Below are 17,313 nucleotides of genomic sequence, written 5' to 3'. Positions count from 1 at the left end.
TTAGTAGAAATTCACAAATTCCTCTGCGATTAAATATGGAAATTTTTATCTAAAAATTATTCCTTATTTTCCAAAAGTTTTTCACAAGAGAAAAAGAAATTCCGTGTTATTAATTATAGCTGGTATATTAAGAACATTTTAAATGTCATTCATTTCCATATTCAGAAATATGACATTAAGGAAAATTTTGTGGGAAAATATTGCTTCCTGACAAAGTGGGCTTTGGAAACAGCCAGATGAGGGTTCAAATCCATACTTCTTTTATATTAGTTCAAAACCTTAGCTGCATTCTTCAAAAATATGGGTATAATTATATTTTTCTTACAAGGATGTTGTAAAGATGAAATGAAATATATAAAGTCACTAGAGAGTACTCTGGTTGCTCAACAAATAGTATTCTATCATCTTTTCTTCTGAGGCAGTTACCTCAAAATATTAACATTAGACATCAACTTTTCAATATACTAGCGCTCCTTATCATATTGTTTAATTACTAGCCTAAGGTTAGGGAATTTGTCTTTATGTATTTACTATAGCTACCCTCATAGGTAAATTTACAAATGAAAATATATTTATTTCATTAAAAATAATACACACAATTAATTTTTTCTTCAAATGAAAAAACTGAGATTCAGAAAAGTTAAAGATTTACCCAGGGTGCAGCAACTAGCAAATGACAAATTAGAAGCCTTCTAAGTCTTATACTTGTACTCTTTACTTTATTGCTAATACTGAGGCTATCAGTGAGTTTAGAGTTGTGTGAGACCACAGATGAGTGCTTTCCATGTTCATAGGAGTCAAGTATGCCTGCTAATATATTCTTTTGAGTTATATAACCAGAGTATAGAAATATATATATATTTTTTTACACTTATAGCACCTTGTTTTCCTAGGTTGTCTCCCATCCAAATACTAACCAGGCCCGACCCTGCTTAGCTTCTGAGATCAGATGGGATCAGGCTTGTTCAGGATGGCATGGCTGTAGACCAGAAATAATTTTTTAAGTCTCTACAGAAAAATGCTAGTACTTTAGGTCATATGAGTCCTGAGTAAATCTTAGCTTTACAATATTAGGTAACTAAAATAGAATGTGCCATCTTTGAAATTTAATAGCTAATTATATAGATAATGCATACTAACAGTAGACCAGGTTCACTAATTTTTCCTTCAATTAATCTATTTTTATGTTTAATCCATCTATTGAGTTTGTAATATTAATTACAGTTCATTTTTATGATTATTAATCATATTTCATTTCTAGAATTGCTATCCAATTTTTTCAAAGCTTCTTAATTTCACTAACTTCTTATTGCTTCATTATGTTTTCAAATACAGATTTATGTATATAAATACATAATGTATTATGTTTTTCATTAAACTAAAGATGTTTATATTTTATTCTATAGCTGATAAGTCAACTACCTTCATGATTCAATGGACTGATTTTACAGTTGTTTTTTTTTTGTTGATTCTCACTTCAGTGGCTTTTTGCCCAAGGTAATCTTATTATTGTTTTAGTTAATGTTCTTCAGATTTATATTAACGGGAATTTTTAGATGTGTAAATTTAAACTATCTAACTCAGAAAGATTTCTGACTGCTTCTGCTAGGTGCTTGGAGAGTACATTCCCACTTACCCTGGAGAGAGAACTCCTAAGCAATCACTTGCAACACCTATATATTTGTGTTTTCTTTCTTCTTATAATTTTTATAGGTTTATTTTTCTTTTATTTTTAATAAAAATATATTTAAGGTATACAACCTGATGATTTGATATACACATACACAGTGAAATGATTACTACAGACAAGTGAATTAACATACCATGTTCTCACACACTTTTGTGTGTATGATGAGAACACATGGAATTTACTCTCTCAGCAAATTTTCAGTATGCAATACAGTGTTACTAATTATAGTCATCATGTTGTACATTAGACCTCTAGACTTGCTCGTCCTTAAATGTGTGTTTTATTGACATTTCTGACTTCTGGGGCATTCTCTACCTTTGTTGCTAGGGCAGGATGAAGAGGCAGAGTATAGAAGATTTTTAGAACAGTGAAACCATTCTGTATGATACTATAATGTCATCATACATTTTTTTTCAAACCCATGAGAATAAGTAGATATCAACAGTATACCCTAATGTCAACTATGGGCTTTGAGTGATGACATGTTAATGTAGGTCATGGATTGTAACACACCATTATGGTAAAGAATGTTTATAGCAAGTGAGACTGTGCATGTATGACATAGATAGGGACTCTGTATTTTCCGCTCAATTTTGCTATGAACCTAATCTATTTAAAAAAATAAAGTCTATTTCAAATATATATATTTTTAACTTCAGTACTTTAGGTGCTCTCTGCATGAATATTTAATTCACCACATTGCCGGAAATAGAAATCTCTTTAACAATTACTGTGGAAGCTCAACATCCCAAAGCCAACAGGTGATAAATTTTAGTGAGAGCATATGTCTGATATGACTGGTGGGATATTTAGAGGTAGAGATTCTAGCAGGAGTAACAGCTGCAGTTTTCTTCTGAAGACATATATGCTCAGCAGTGGTCCACACACTTCTGTACATTATCTCACAAGGACTCTGAGAGGTGCATGATAATATTGCCATTTTAAAGATAATAATGCTTCAGCCCTGAGAGATAACATATAATATCGCATAGTAAGTGGTAGGGCTCAGAATTTAAAATTAGTCTGAAACTCCTACCAGAATATTTCTTAACTATATTATTATAATTTTTATCTTCCTACCAGAAAAAGAAAGTCCAGGTTCCAATTTATCTACCTTCACATGTAGAATTTGAGAGCTAAGAATTACTTTTAGATTTTTCTAGCAAAAATTAATTTTTGAAATAGTCACTATATATATATTTTTCTACTGTTCATGGTATCTTTCTGAGGCTGGATAGTATTAGGAGAACATACTTTTATGATTCTTAATAACTGATATCATATAATTTTGTTCTTTAGCTTTTCAAGATTTCTCTTAATTCTTTGAACACTCTGTACTGTATCTTTACTCATCTTTTATTTTTCTTGACTTTACTTATATTGTCTCTTTTTCTCTTCTATATTTTCCTCAGTACTCACATTATGGCAAGAATACAGACATCTCTGACAACAGTGAAAGAAGTTTAGGTACAATTTATAAAAAAGTATTCTTGGAGGGGTGATTTCATTCACAGAGTAATGTCAGGGCTGTCAGGAGAGTGCTGATATTCAGTGTGTCCCCTCACTATTGAACCTAGCTATTTGCTTTTTCTTAGCTTCATTGTAAACCCCAAGCTAGCCTTCTTGGACATACGCTACATCACTTTCAGGAAGCATGTTCTGGCCGAGGGAATTCTTTTGAATTAATTGTCTATCTTTTACTGGGATTTTGCTTATTTAATTTTTATTTTTTTTTAAATTTAAATATAGTTGGTATATAATCTTATATTGATTATATTAGTTTCAGGTGTACAATATAGTGATTTAACATTTTTATGCCTTGCTATGTGATCTGTTACCATGCATATTGATCACAATATGGATTATATTCCCCTTCCCCTTTTCACACATCCCCAACTCCCACCCTTCTTGTAACAATGCCTTTGGTTTCTGTTCGTATGAATCTGTTTTGTTTAGTTTTTAGATTCTCCATATACATGAAACAACATGATATTTGTCTTTCTCTACCTGACTTATTTCACTTAACATAATAACTCTCTAGATCTGTCCATGTTATCAAAAATGGCAAGAATTCATTCTTTTTTATTGCTATATAATATTTCATTGGAGATCTCTCTCTCTCTCTCTCTCTCTCTCTCATCAATCTATTATCTATCATCTATCTATTGCTTCTTCTTTATCCATTCATATAGTGATGAACACCTAGATTGCTTCCATATCTTTGCTATTGTAAATAATGCTGCAGTGAACATAGGGGTGCATATATCTCTTCTAATTGGTGTTTTCGTAATTTGATCTTTCAGTCTCACAAATTTTGTGCCTGTTCTTGCTCAGACTAGAAATTCTCTGCCTTGTTCTGTCTCTAATAAGGCATCAGTTCAGAATAAGGTTTGCAAAACTGAAGAGGTGAACTTGATGGGTCTTACTTTTTCATCTATAAAATTTGGGGATCACAACAATTCTTTTGCCTTACTCTCAGAGTTGAATTATATTAAAAAACTGATGTGTTGACCACTCAAAGTTAAATTTCCTCCTGTCACCAAATATTTGACCCTCTTTACCTCTATCTACCTTTGGGTGGTAAACACACAATGAGATATACATAGGATGTATTATTGGATCATACACTTGAAATCTATTTGATTTTATTTACCAATGTTACCCCAATAATTTTTATTTAAAAAGATTGGTGTGAAATAGAAGTGTTAAAGCTTTAGGACATGGTACTGACGAATCAGAAAGGACATTGGCTTTAAACTAGTGCAGAGTTCTGGAGGGCCCCTATGGCACAGGACATTAATCTTTTAGTTTCCGAGTATCATAGACTTGGGAGGGGATTTCTACAGGAAATAGCTGATAAGAACTGATTCTAGCTATACTTAAATATGCCAGTCCTATATCAGTTCTATTTAAATGCTCTCCAAATTTTAGATCACTATATTATTTTATAGTATCTATGATGATTGATCTTGATCTTGCTGGAAAATGACAGTTGAAGGTTTTCATATAATGTGTCAACTATCACCTGGTTGACAGCAACTTCTAAGATTCCATCAATTATAAGATACATTCTGAGATCAGAGAAGATAAAATGAATATCTTGAAATCAATGAAATGCTAAATAAGTTATCAATATTTTTATTAGCACATTGTATTCTATAATATGAAATATAATATTCCATTAACAGTCAATCTTAGATCATTAAATTAGCCTACCCCAAACATGATTTATTTAGTATGATTTTAGATTGTTACTCTAATATAATTTTGATACATTTTATATGAATTGCTTACATTTTTATTGAGCGACTACTATTGTCAAAAATTATTCTAAGAGCTGAGGATATCTAGCAGTGAACCAACAGAGTCCTGAACTTCAGCAGCATACAAAATAAAGACATTTCAGCAATAGCTACTAAACATATACTTCTGCACGTGATAAGCACCAAGGAAAAGTAAGTAGAAAGTCCTAGGTTCAATGGGAGTATGTAAAAATGAAATTATTCTTTTGCAAAGTCTAATCAGGTATATTGTTTTTATAATGTGCTTTGTGAAGCCCTATAAAGCCTTGCAAATGCATCTCAATAGCTCAAATGGGAAGTAGCCAGCAGATTAGACCGACTTCCTAAACCAGAGCAGATGTACTCTTAGCTGTTTTACATACTATATTAAATTTTGGGTAATATTTCATTTAAAGAAAGAGGTTTTATGTTAAAATATAAAATTTGAAAATCATTCATCTGATGGACAAAGCATAATCTCAGCATGAAAATGTTTAAATTAAACTTCCAACTCTACCACCCATTTATAATTTGACTTCAAACAACCAAACCATGTCTAAATATATGACTGACAAACAAATAATTCCAAGTGATTCTAATCCTAGCTTTCAGTTAAACTGTGAAGAAAGCTATGCAAGTTATTCTATGTGGGCTGCTGTGCATGGAACAGCTTTCATCCAATATTACAATTATAAGAATTGTGGAACTATCCTGTATCCATTATGTGTAGGGATATTCATGTTTTTCCCATCTTTGGGAGGTATATACGAAATGATATCATCATCATAATGATTGCAATATGTGCTGGGAGTTGTGACATGTCTTTCACATTACATTAATTTTCATTAAATTCTTAAATGGGATACTCTCATTTTTAAGGTGAGAAAATGGACGTTCAAAGAATTAAGAAGTTTGCCCTAGTGGCAACGGTGAAGCTATGATTAAAAGCCAGTAGTTTGCCTTCTCTAAGCCTTATCTTCATTACACTATGTCATGCTACCTCTCTACATCAACTTTCAATATCCTAGACAGGGTTAGATTGGGGAGAGGGGTAGGGTGGAAATAATGTGTTCTTTAAAGTAGGTAAAAGTATACAGGTAAAAAATTATTACATATGTAAACTTTAAAAATGTACTTAACCTGCTTAAAAATAAATGAGCCTTTGTTATAAAAGTAATAAATCGAACTAATAAAACTTATAAGATTTCTCCTTATTTGAAAAAAGAAGTTTCTGTGTATTTCATCAGTTGTGAAATGCTACTATTAATCAGACAGATGTATATACACACAATAACATAGTTTTCCACCGTGGCAGGGAAGACAGCATGTGTAACTCAGACTAAGGGAGCTGAGAAATCTATGCAGGCAGACCAACCTTCCTGGCTAAGAACCAGGAGTTACGCTTGTTACACAGAACTCTCAAGGGTACCATGCAATCAGAGGTCACAATCGAGGCAACAGAAGCAATGTCACCATATCAGAGAATGGGCCAATTCAGATCTGGTCTCTGACAGTCACTGAGGTCAAGGCTTGCGGCAAATAATTGTATTAAACAGGAATATTCCCTGCACACTTTTAGAATTGTCATCTGAACAAACAAGTCCAGGTCATCTGTAGGTTAAATCTGAGTTCTTTTTTTCTGGTACTTAGAGCTTACTTTCTAGTCTTAATCCCTCAGATTTTTTAACTTACAACTGCAATTTTCTTTTGATCAGGTAAATGTTCAATATTTTTTTTTATTTTCTGACCTTAACAACAAACTTTCATTTAAATGCATGTATTTGTCATTTAAATCCATTTTATTATTTGTTCTCAAGTGTAATTTTAAAATTACAATTTAATACAATTTAAAAATTTTATCTTTAATGTATAAAGTGCATTGTATTTAAAATAACAATAATCTTGAATTCAAATTAAATAATCAGAAATTTTATCAATTAATTACCATTTATGTATCATTGCATGTACCTTATATAAAAGCAATTAAATTCAGAATAGTAATTGTGGGTACAAGATATAAAATTAAAATAAGTAATTAATATGAACAAAAGGTATATCTATAAATAAGTAGCTGAAACATGCATTTAAACCAAATATTCATAAAATATATATGAAATAGAGTTATATTCAAGTTTATATGAGATACATAAGGTACAATATTCACATTTTTCTCAAGGCAATTTGGAATTTATGAATTATTATCACTACTTTTTAAGAAAACTCAGATCACATTTGGAAATCTATTTTTAATTTTAGTCCATGTTTTTCATTTAATGGTAAATGTTTAAAACATCTTTAGTTATGCTACTATTTTAGTGTTTGCTTAATTTAAATAAAATTCATCGAGATTATTTTTACTATAAATTGTATTTCTTTACATATTTTCCACAAATCATGCTTGAGAAATTATAGGGCTCTTTTCTGTTCACATAAATTTGTCCATCATGAAGATAATCAAGTTTAATGCTTGGTTTTATTTTATATTAATTTATATTTTACTCTTAAAAGTTATTATATTTAGTATTAAAGTATACACATACACAATTTCATAACAGTTCTAAATGAAGCACACAATAAACCAAATGATAAAACTGTAAGACTGAAACTGGCAATAGTTCAACATTCAACCGAATAAGAGTGAAACTTTTTCTGTGGCTGTTTAATTAATACATTACCAATAGAAAAGTGTGCTTCTTATGAGTGATATGACACACACATTCTAAATGGGATCTAAGATAATACTTTTTTCCTGCTTAATAAACTCTAAAGCTTTTGGTTGCTTATTTTATAATGATTCTTTATAATGTGTGAGATCAAAACTGAGAATTTATATTGTTTGATAAATTATATGATCCCTGTGAGAAGTGTAAATCTCAGCTTAGTTTAAACAGCTCAGATTAAGTGTCAATTTTAGAGACTTTTCTCAATATTTACTTTTTTAAAATTATATTTTTAAGTGTAGTGCTAATATATTTTTAATTCATAAGTTTATTAATTGTACAAGGAGAAAAAGTATCAAACGTATGTTAAACATTAAAACTGTTATTTTAAGGAAACACTTCTTGACCTCATTAAAATAATTAACGTTTCATGACATTATATTTCACATCCAAATTATGGAAAAGTCAAAAAAATTATCAAAATAAACTACAGTCAATTACATTTTTAGATCAGCAAAATGCACTTGTAAGAGTCTTCCTTCCCTTAATCCAATTGCCAAAGGCATTTTAGCAGCTCAGATAGGTGGTTAGAAACATTCCTGTCATACTTTCTGAAATGTATAGGTGGTTTTTTAATTGTTACTGTTATTCTTTCATGATTTTAGTCTTTCTGTAGCTATAAATACTAATAAAGACAAATTAAACTCACACTCACATATTCACATATATACGTAAACAAGTAATTGGAGTTAATTTTTAAAATCATTATTCTCAAACTATTCTGGTGAGTTATTGAAATAGTATTATTTGTGATTTATTTACTTAGTTATTTATTTTATGATCTGAATTACCTTAGAGGAATAGAAATGAGGAATTTATTGCAAGTTAATCTTTTAGAGACACTTGGTGATTATCCATCCTAATGGGCAATAAAAATCAATGATTTTGGTAGTTTTAAACATGATGGACAAATAAAAGGTAATACATTTTATTTTCATTTTTTTAATATTTAAGATACATGATTCTACTTTAAAAGGAAGAATTTTAGTCAAACTGTCACCCACTTCTTTACTTCTATGGCATTTGACTTGTTTCTAAAATTATCTGAGTTTCACACTCTAAGACCTGGGTCACAACCTTATTTAGGGACAGGAAATAGTTATCAGGTCACTGAGTGGTCAAATGAAAAAGGATTTGAAATGCTTCAGCACTTAGGACTCTATTCATTGAAATGATTGACTCCTATGTTGTTGAAAGGTTGAACTTTCTTTACTGGAATAAGTCAGCTTATGCCTGTACAATTATAGCCATTTAAAACAATCTACAGAGTATAAACAGATTATGAGTATAAGTGAACAGCCTTATACATCTACAAAAAAAAAGTGGTCTTTAGGATATACACAGATATTTTAATTAACAACTTATCTAGTCCAAGGCCAATATAACTTCCTTGGCAGTTGGGTACAATAAAACAGGTAAAAGCAAAGGGGATTTAAACATTATTTCTGTATCTTATTTTTCTTTTTTAGTAGACTCAAAACTTGTCATGCTAATTTAGCAATACATTTTGCTATCATATGGATAATAGCATATGATAATTCCTATATATCAATGATTAACCCAAGCCCATTATAGATTTTTTTCCTGTTTTTATATCCACCTGATATTATTTCAAGTGAATACAGTCTATCTTTGATGATGAAAATAAATGAAATAAGGGGAAGTTGGGGCAAAATGAGTAAATATTTTATTTGAGTCATTTAGCACTAGATCGGTTTCCCTAGAGTCCACGATCATTACTAAAAATCAAAATGATCACTTTGTACAGTCTCCAAGGCATGTAAGTGTCAAGGATTTTATGCAAAGAGAAATGTATGGTTGGAAACAAATATTTAAAAAATGTATGAAAAGTGATAGAAGAGAATTAAACCAAAGTATTGTTTGAACAACTCACTTTCCAATGTTTGCAAGCCTAAGAATAGGATGTTATGAGAACTGCACCGAATAAAGGTATGCCATATTTACATAACTTTTCTATATGATCATTAAAACTGAAGAAATAGATGTTTTATTTCACAAATGTTAAAGGAAGCAATCTTACTTATGGACAGAAAGCTGGAAAATTAGGCACAGATTTTATTTTTAAATTTTATTTTATAATAAGAAACTAGGCCATTAAAACTATGTAACCAAAGCTGGAGTGCGTGCACTGCAAGGCCCCTGCAGTCTTTTACAACTTTTCAGAGGCCTCGGTTGTGAACTGGGTTTGCACTCTGCCAGCAGAGCCGCTCTGACCCATGGAGAGCACTCCTTCAGATCAACACTGCCTCGGGCCTTTCTGCTTTCTCCAAGAAGTCTTACATTTCAGGCATCAAGTTGAATTTCTTCTGGAGATGATTAACCCAAACCCATGACAGATTTTTTCCAAGATATCCAACTCCTTATGTTTATTTTATCCTGGCTCTTTTTTGGATATACTGGACACAAGTAACTTACTCATTTTACATGTTAAAGGGTTGGTGAAGAGCCATTAATTCCCTTAAAAAATGAAAAAAATATTTCAATGTGCCGGGCTCTATTGTGTGAGTTAATATTAACTATATATCTTAAAATTTTAAGAAAGATGTTTCTCCTCTACTGTAGAATTTTTTAAAGCATTTCATCACATTTCAAGATAAGGATCTTATCCTTTTTGGGAAATGCATTCTCGTGGTGTATTAAAAATCACAATGTTAGAAGGATCAGTTACTGTTTCCATAAGCCCAGTTTGTAGGGGGTTTCAACTAACCTAAATCTTGGCACACACAATTTTAGTTAATAGTCAAATAAAAATACATAAAAGAGTCTATTGTCCTTATATACCAATTCTTGTCATCGTTTTTATTTCTACAGAATTTTCTTCTTATCATAGGCAAGACAAGTTGTAGAAAAATTATTCAGGTGTTGCTACGTCCTTCCCAAAATAAAATATTTTAAGCTTGGGGTGACTGGATGACTTTTTTGGAGATGACTTAGTATTTTTTGAACATGAATATTTTTTTCTTCTTTGAAGGAACAGTGCAAAAGGGTAAGATTTTTATAGGTTTATTTGGAGAATTTATTCAATTCTCTTAGGTCCCAAAGTTTCAAATGCAATAGGATTTTTATTATAAATATTTGAGTTATTTTTCAAAATATTTTAAATGTTAAAATACTCAAATATATAAATTACTAACACATACCAATAGAAAGCTTATTCATAATAGATTTGAACGTTTATTCTTCTAAAATTAGTAGAAATACATCAAAGGAAAAAGATTAAGGCACATTTTAATTGTAAAGTCTGGTTTTCAATGCAGTATTTGCTAAGACATTAAAGAAAAATATATGAATTTTGATTTAACACTGTATGCCAAGAATAAACACTCATTTTATCAAATGGAAGTATGCACATATGTATATGTGCAGATACATAAGAATGGATACGAGCACAACATGAGATTGGAAAGCAACTTCGAGGTATATGCCACCACAAAGGAAATTCCATTTGAACATAAGTATGTCATTTATCAGTGACAATTCTGAGAAACCTGCAACTTTGGGTCTGATGTAAACTTTGAGTTTAGCATTTAGGTGATGATAAATGTTGACTATGGTAAATGGTTTAATTTCTTAAAATTAAGTCTAAATATTACTTATAATAGTAATTCATTTAGCTAACTTGCAAATAGCATTTGAAATAATCTTTTTGATTTAAATATGAAGCTTTTTTGCTTCATACACACTTGAAGGTCATTGGTACAAAGAATCATATATTTTAGAAAAATGTCAAGGGATAATTTTATTTCTATATAATATTGATAAACACTGCAAAATTGTTAAAAATTATGAATTCTAGAATCACAAGAATTATAGAAAGTCAATTCACTGCTCCAGCTCATACTAATTCTGGAAGTATTAGTATTTTTTCTATTCTTAAATAAAATTCAAAAATTAATGTTATCTTATAAAACATATCAATATCTAAATCAAAATATTTTATCTCTAAGTGGGGGATAAAAACTAAGTTAATTTTTATAATTAGATTTATTACTGGAATGTTTAAAGATATCAGTTTCTTCTTTAATTCATGCTTCAATGGGCTACCTAGGTTCAAGACCTTATACACAGTGAAGAAAAGAAATGACAGGGGATAGCATATACACTGGGGGTTGTAGGTTAATGCCAGAAGTGTGACTGATTGATTGATTGATATCACTTTTAGAAATCTGGATTAAAGCTGCCCATCAAATTTGTTCAGCTAAAATTTAGAGTAGAATGGATCATTGACCAGAATCTGTATCTTGTCAAGTTATTCAGGTATATGCATTAATCTTCATCTGGAAAAACCCCTTTGAATAAAAAAATGACCGGCAGAGAATAATAATAATTTTCCCAACACACATACACCATATTTTAAAATATATTTCAAAAAGTATCCAGTTACTATAATCAAATCCTAACTTGTACAAATTTCATTGTAAATGGCTACTGTTCCTGATAATGACAACAGCCAAAATGTATTGAGCTTACTATGCATTAGGTACTATTCCCAGCATTTTACATGTACTGATTCATTTACTCATCTGTGCAACCTATACATTATTTTAATGTAACCTATACATTATTAATCTATACATTATTTTATCCCATTATACCAATTTTATAAATGCAAGAACAGATGCAAAAAGGCTAAGTGTATAATTTAAGTCATAGCTCTAGTAAAGGCAGAGTTGGGATTTAAACCTAGGTAGTCTGACTCTATAGCTCACTCTCTTAACCGTTAGGTTGAGAATCTTTTTTTTTTTTTTAATTTAAAATAATGATCTTGAAAAGTCTTGCAGAAGGTAGTGAAACTTTAGGAAAATACATGGGATCTCACAGTTCTATTAAACTACTATAAAATCTCAGCGGGAAATAGAAATAATTTAACTTTCTGAGAAACATAAAAACATATATTAACTTTAATATATTACTCATCTCTACCAAAAAACGTTTTAAAAACTATGAACCTTAAAATGAAGGTACGTTGTTTATAATGATGAAGTTTTTCAAGATCCAAAACCTCGCAGCTGGTTGAGCTTAAGTAGGAAATGATTAAATGAATTCCCAAGTTTGCTAAATAGATCTAAAGGGTAGTTGAGACAGTGGGACCTAAAGCTCGAATGTGAACATTGAATGAGTTGTAAGTTTAAGTTGGGAATAGGCCAATTTCTGACTTTGAGTAATAGCAATTGGCAGAAGGAGTGTTTCTGAGAATCCAAAGATATATATATATTTTTTAAAAAAGGTCAGAACTGTTTATTAATTCAACAAATACTTATTGAGTGCCTAGTATGGATGAATCTAATACTGTTGGTAGGTTCTGGGGATGGGAGGAAACAGAAATATAACTAAGATTTGATCCCTGACCTTGGAAAGATTTATAGCCAGGGGAAGACAAAAACATTCAGTCATAGGACAGTATTAAAGAGACATGGACAAAGGCCAGTGGGAGGCTTGGTAGTATTAGGAATGACTTACAGATGAAATCACATTTATCTGCGTCATAAAGGATAAGTAGAAGTTGAAATTGAAAAGGTGAAGAAAAGCACTAGAGATAAAGGAAATAGCATAAAAGTATAAAGGGAAGGACATTTGCAGGGAAAGAACAAGCAGGCCATTATAGCTGGAATATATTGAAGTAGTTCAATATGGTTAGGGAATACTTTGGGGGTGGGGAGAAATGGTACAAGGTGGTGCTAGAAAATGTAGGTTGGGAACAGTGAGTAAAGGGCATTGTAAGTCTTTGTTATTTGTACTCGAGGAAACAGAAAGACATTGCAAAATTTTAAACAGGGGTGTTCTGTATGCTAAATTACAGTATAGAAAGACATTGCAGTACAGGTATAGATGATAGATAGCATTTACAAGATTAGAGGTGTGTGGGTATTAGAAAAGAGGCTATTGAAATATTTCATGGTAAGTTATATTGCAGGCAGTGTCTCATGTGGGAATAGTGCTTATATTTAGCAAATGAGAAAAGAGAATTAAGAATGATTCTGATTTTTCTAGGTTAAGTGAGTGAATGGCTAATAATACTATTAACAGAAACAGAAAATCAAAGATCTGGGCAGAGTAGAATAATGTAAGGCACTTCATATTAGACATGTGGAGTTTGAAGTGCCTAGAAAAAAATCTAAGGGAGAAGGATGGAGATAGAGATGGAGTTGTCATTGCTTGTAAACATAAGTTATATGAGAGAATTAGGTGTTATGTCTTGATCTTTTTATCATGCCATGGGAATAGGTCCGTTTTGGACTTGTTTTCTTTTACGTTGTCTCCTCAACTGGACTCAAGGATAGTTTCTTAAAGACAGAGACTATATCTTATTCATCTTTGTATCTGTAGATATAGTATAAGGTATGACAAAGTAAACTTGTACTGTATGAGTAAATAAATATGTGGACTGAATACAGAATTAGGTCAGAGATAAAATTCTACAGAATACTGATATTTAAGTAACAGGAATAGGCAGAGAAGACAACCAAAAAGGAAGAGCCAGATAAACAGGAGAATCAGAAGACAGTAAGAATAAATATGTAAAAGGAGAAGATAAATTCTAGGGAGAGAAATTTCTGAAGAAAAGGCAAGTAGAAGGAGGGCAGAAAAGAGATTCTTTAGCAATCGAGAGGTTAACACTGTAACGAATGTAATTTTAGTATAATGATGGGATGTGACCGGTGTATACTGTATACCTTTACAGAAGAATTGTACATGAGATTATAAATTTCAGTTTATTAGTTTGTCTCTCATTAGGCTGAAGGTCTGAAGTAGGAACTGTTTTCTTAGTTGTGCCTCTAGTCTCAAATACAATGAAGGAAAATAGAAGCTCAAAAATGCTTTTTGAAGGAATTAAAAATGTATAAGGAACAGAAGGTATGGAATAGAGACATTGATTAGACCGCCTAAGGAGTTGATAAAGAAAAAAAGAGAGAGAGATGGGGCAGTAGCTTGAAAAGGAGATAGAATCACAATTTCAATGGCAGAGATGCAGCTTAGCCAAATGTTGATTTTAAGAAGTTAGTGGATTATAGCAGAGACACATTTAAGAAACAAAAGACAGGGGATAACTAAACATGCAAAATATCACAGGACCAAGCAGAATAATATCCAAAGCAAAGATAAAATTTTTAACTTTGGAAAAGAGGTGGGACACCATTTACTAAGAGTGAAAGCTATAGTGAATTTGGAATGTTAATAGAAACAAAAATAATGATTGCTGCCATATAACGAGCACTATACTAAGCAACAATTTCACTCCTCACAACTACTCTATGGAATAGGCATTATTCTTCTCATATAATAGATGAGAAGTAAGTTAAACATTCCCAATTTATATTCTTAAAGATAACCACATTCAGCCTTATTAGTCGTTTTTAGTCATTTCTTCTACTATTGGCATATATCTTGATGTCTTTATTTTTGGAATTTTTAAATATTATCTTTTGATGTCACAATATGAAAGATAAAGATTTGGCCCTTTTTATTTTTTTAAATTAAAAAAATTATTAAGTTTATTGGAGTAAAATTGGTTAATATGATTATATAATTCTCAGGTGTACATTATAATTTGACATCTATATATTCTATTGTGTGTTTACCACCCAGAGTCCAGTTTCCTTCCAGTTATTATATATTTGATCACCTTTACCCACTTCACCCTCCCCCTATCTCCCTATATTTGACTCCCTTTACTCCGTCTACCTCCCCGCTCCTCCACCACCCCACTAGTAACCACTAGTCTATAGTCCTCTGGTAACCACTAGTCTATAGTCCATGTCCATGAGTCTCTGTTTGTTTGACCTGCTCATTTGTTACTTTTAGGTTTATATCCCACATATAAGTGATAAGATTTGGCCCTTTTATAATACCTCTACCATACATGCATATGCATCTTACCATTTCCTAAACAATTCATAATTTTTGGTTAGATCATGAATCAATGTTTACCTACTTATGACTATGAAAGTATCACTTACAATTGAGCCCCGTAGGGTACTGGAAGGGAAGGGTTAATAACTTTTTCTATGGTTTTCCTCTGGCTGCGGTAGGTATGAAGATTTGATCCTCAGGTTAAGAAATTGTTAGAATTTAACCTATCCTGAATCCAAGATGAATGAGAATGCAGCTGTACCAGACTAAGCACTTTTCCCTAATTGTTGAGATTGTTTATGGAGCAATAAGTAACCAAAATTAATGAAATGCAACTGAACAAGAGAATAGGAGCTAGTTATATACTTCTAAGTGGACTGGGTTACTAGCTGGTCATGTACCTGAGGAGACTATATGACTAAGTGATTACAAAAGCTGCTGGGATATCCAGAGATAGCTTCTTTGAACTGAGATTGTCCCCACATTCACATCCTCATCTCTCATGCCTATGCATTTCCTAAATACAGAATGACTAGAATACCAGATGCTGTGTCCAGGAACACACAGCTGCTAACAGAAAAAAGTGCCACAGAAGTTACCGATTACATTTCCTTTTTTGATAACTTGTTTTCTCACATTTTGTTATCTCACTTTTTACATTTAATTAGTTTTCTATGTACTATCATTAGTCTCCAAATTGTCTGTTAGCAGGGCACATCTACCATACATTCATATGCATTAGTATTCTATACACATATCTATAGGTCACTCCAAAACTCTCTTCCTAGAGTATAACTCCTATCAGTTATGTTCCAGCACATCAGACAATCAGAAAATTTTTTTTCTCAGAAAGATTGTTTATGATGTTTTCTGTCATCACGGAGTGTCAATTCTCTAAGCCCGTGTGAACTGTCATCCTGGGATCCCCCTTCACCATCATTGTAAAGATTCCTTTGTCTCTTTTCCTTGCTAGATCTCATGTATTCCTTTTGCACAGCTGACTTTTTCACTTTTGTAGAGTGGTTCCTCCATTAGCTTCCTGAGTAAGGTTGTAATAGAGATAAATTAAGATGGTATATTTTCATGTTTTTAAATTTTATTAATAGTTTGCCTATTTATAAAATTGCGGGTTGAAATAACTTTTCTTAAAAATGTTGAGTTTACTGTTCTATTATCTTCTAGGTTCTAAGATTAATGTTGGAAAATTCACGTCTTTTAGATAACTGATTCGTTGCAAGTGATCCGTTTTTCTTTTTGGAGCACTTTTAGGCTTTTTCTATTGTCCCTGGTTTTGACATTTTTCTAAGATGTGCCTGCCACAAAGATGGGTAAATTTTTACTAATTTTCCTAACATTTAAAAGGCTCTCTTGATCTGGAAACTGGTATTCCTTAACTTGGGGGAATTTTTTGGAATGTTTCTCTGATAATTTCCTTCAATCTGTTTGTTGTTGTGTTCTCTCTTTCTGGATCTTTAATTATTTATCAAGGGTTAAACCTCCTGCTCTAAGTCTCTCCTCTTGGTTTTCTTTCATGTTTTCCATGGCTCTGTATTTTTTCTCTAGTTTCTGGGAAATTTCTGGAAAAAACTATTATTTCTAACTTTGTCTTCTGCCAAGTTCTCATTTCTGTTATCATGTTTATATTTTCAAAGAGATATTTTTCGGATCTCTGAACTTTCTCTTATTTCATAGATGTGATCTTTACATATGTCTTTGAGAATGTTCATGGTATTTTCAAAGTTTTTTTTTT

The 17,313-nt window shown here is 31.5% G+C and overlaps 1 protein-coding gene and 1 pseudogene across 1 annotated transcript in view; both read right to left on the bottom strand.

The window, feature by feature from the left end:
* The window catches only part of LRRIQ1 (leucine rich repeats and IQ motif containing 1), a 186,439-nt gene that overhangs the window by 34,965 nt on the left and 134,161 nt on the right, over window positions 1-17,313 (bottom strand). The window lies entirely within an intron of this gene.
* LOC111730095 lies at window positions 869-987 on the bottom strand (annotated as a pseudogene).

This window comes from Pteropus vampyrus, unplaced genomic scaffold (assembly GCF_000151845.1).
Source record: "Pteropus vampyrus isolate Shadow unplaced genomic scaffold, Pvam_2.0 Scaffold9, whole genome shotgun sequence".
In the NCBI taxonomy this organism is placed as follows: Eukaryota; Metazoa; Chordata; class Mammalia; order Chiroptera; family Pteropodidae; genus Pteropus; species Pteropus vampyrus.
The sequence above is the reverse complement of the archived record's forward strand: the minus strand, read 5'-3'. Positions and strand labels throughout refer to the sequence as shown.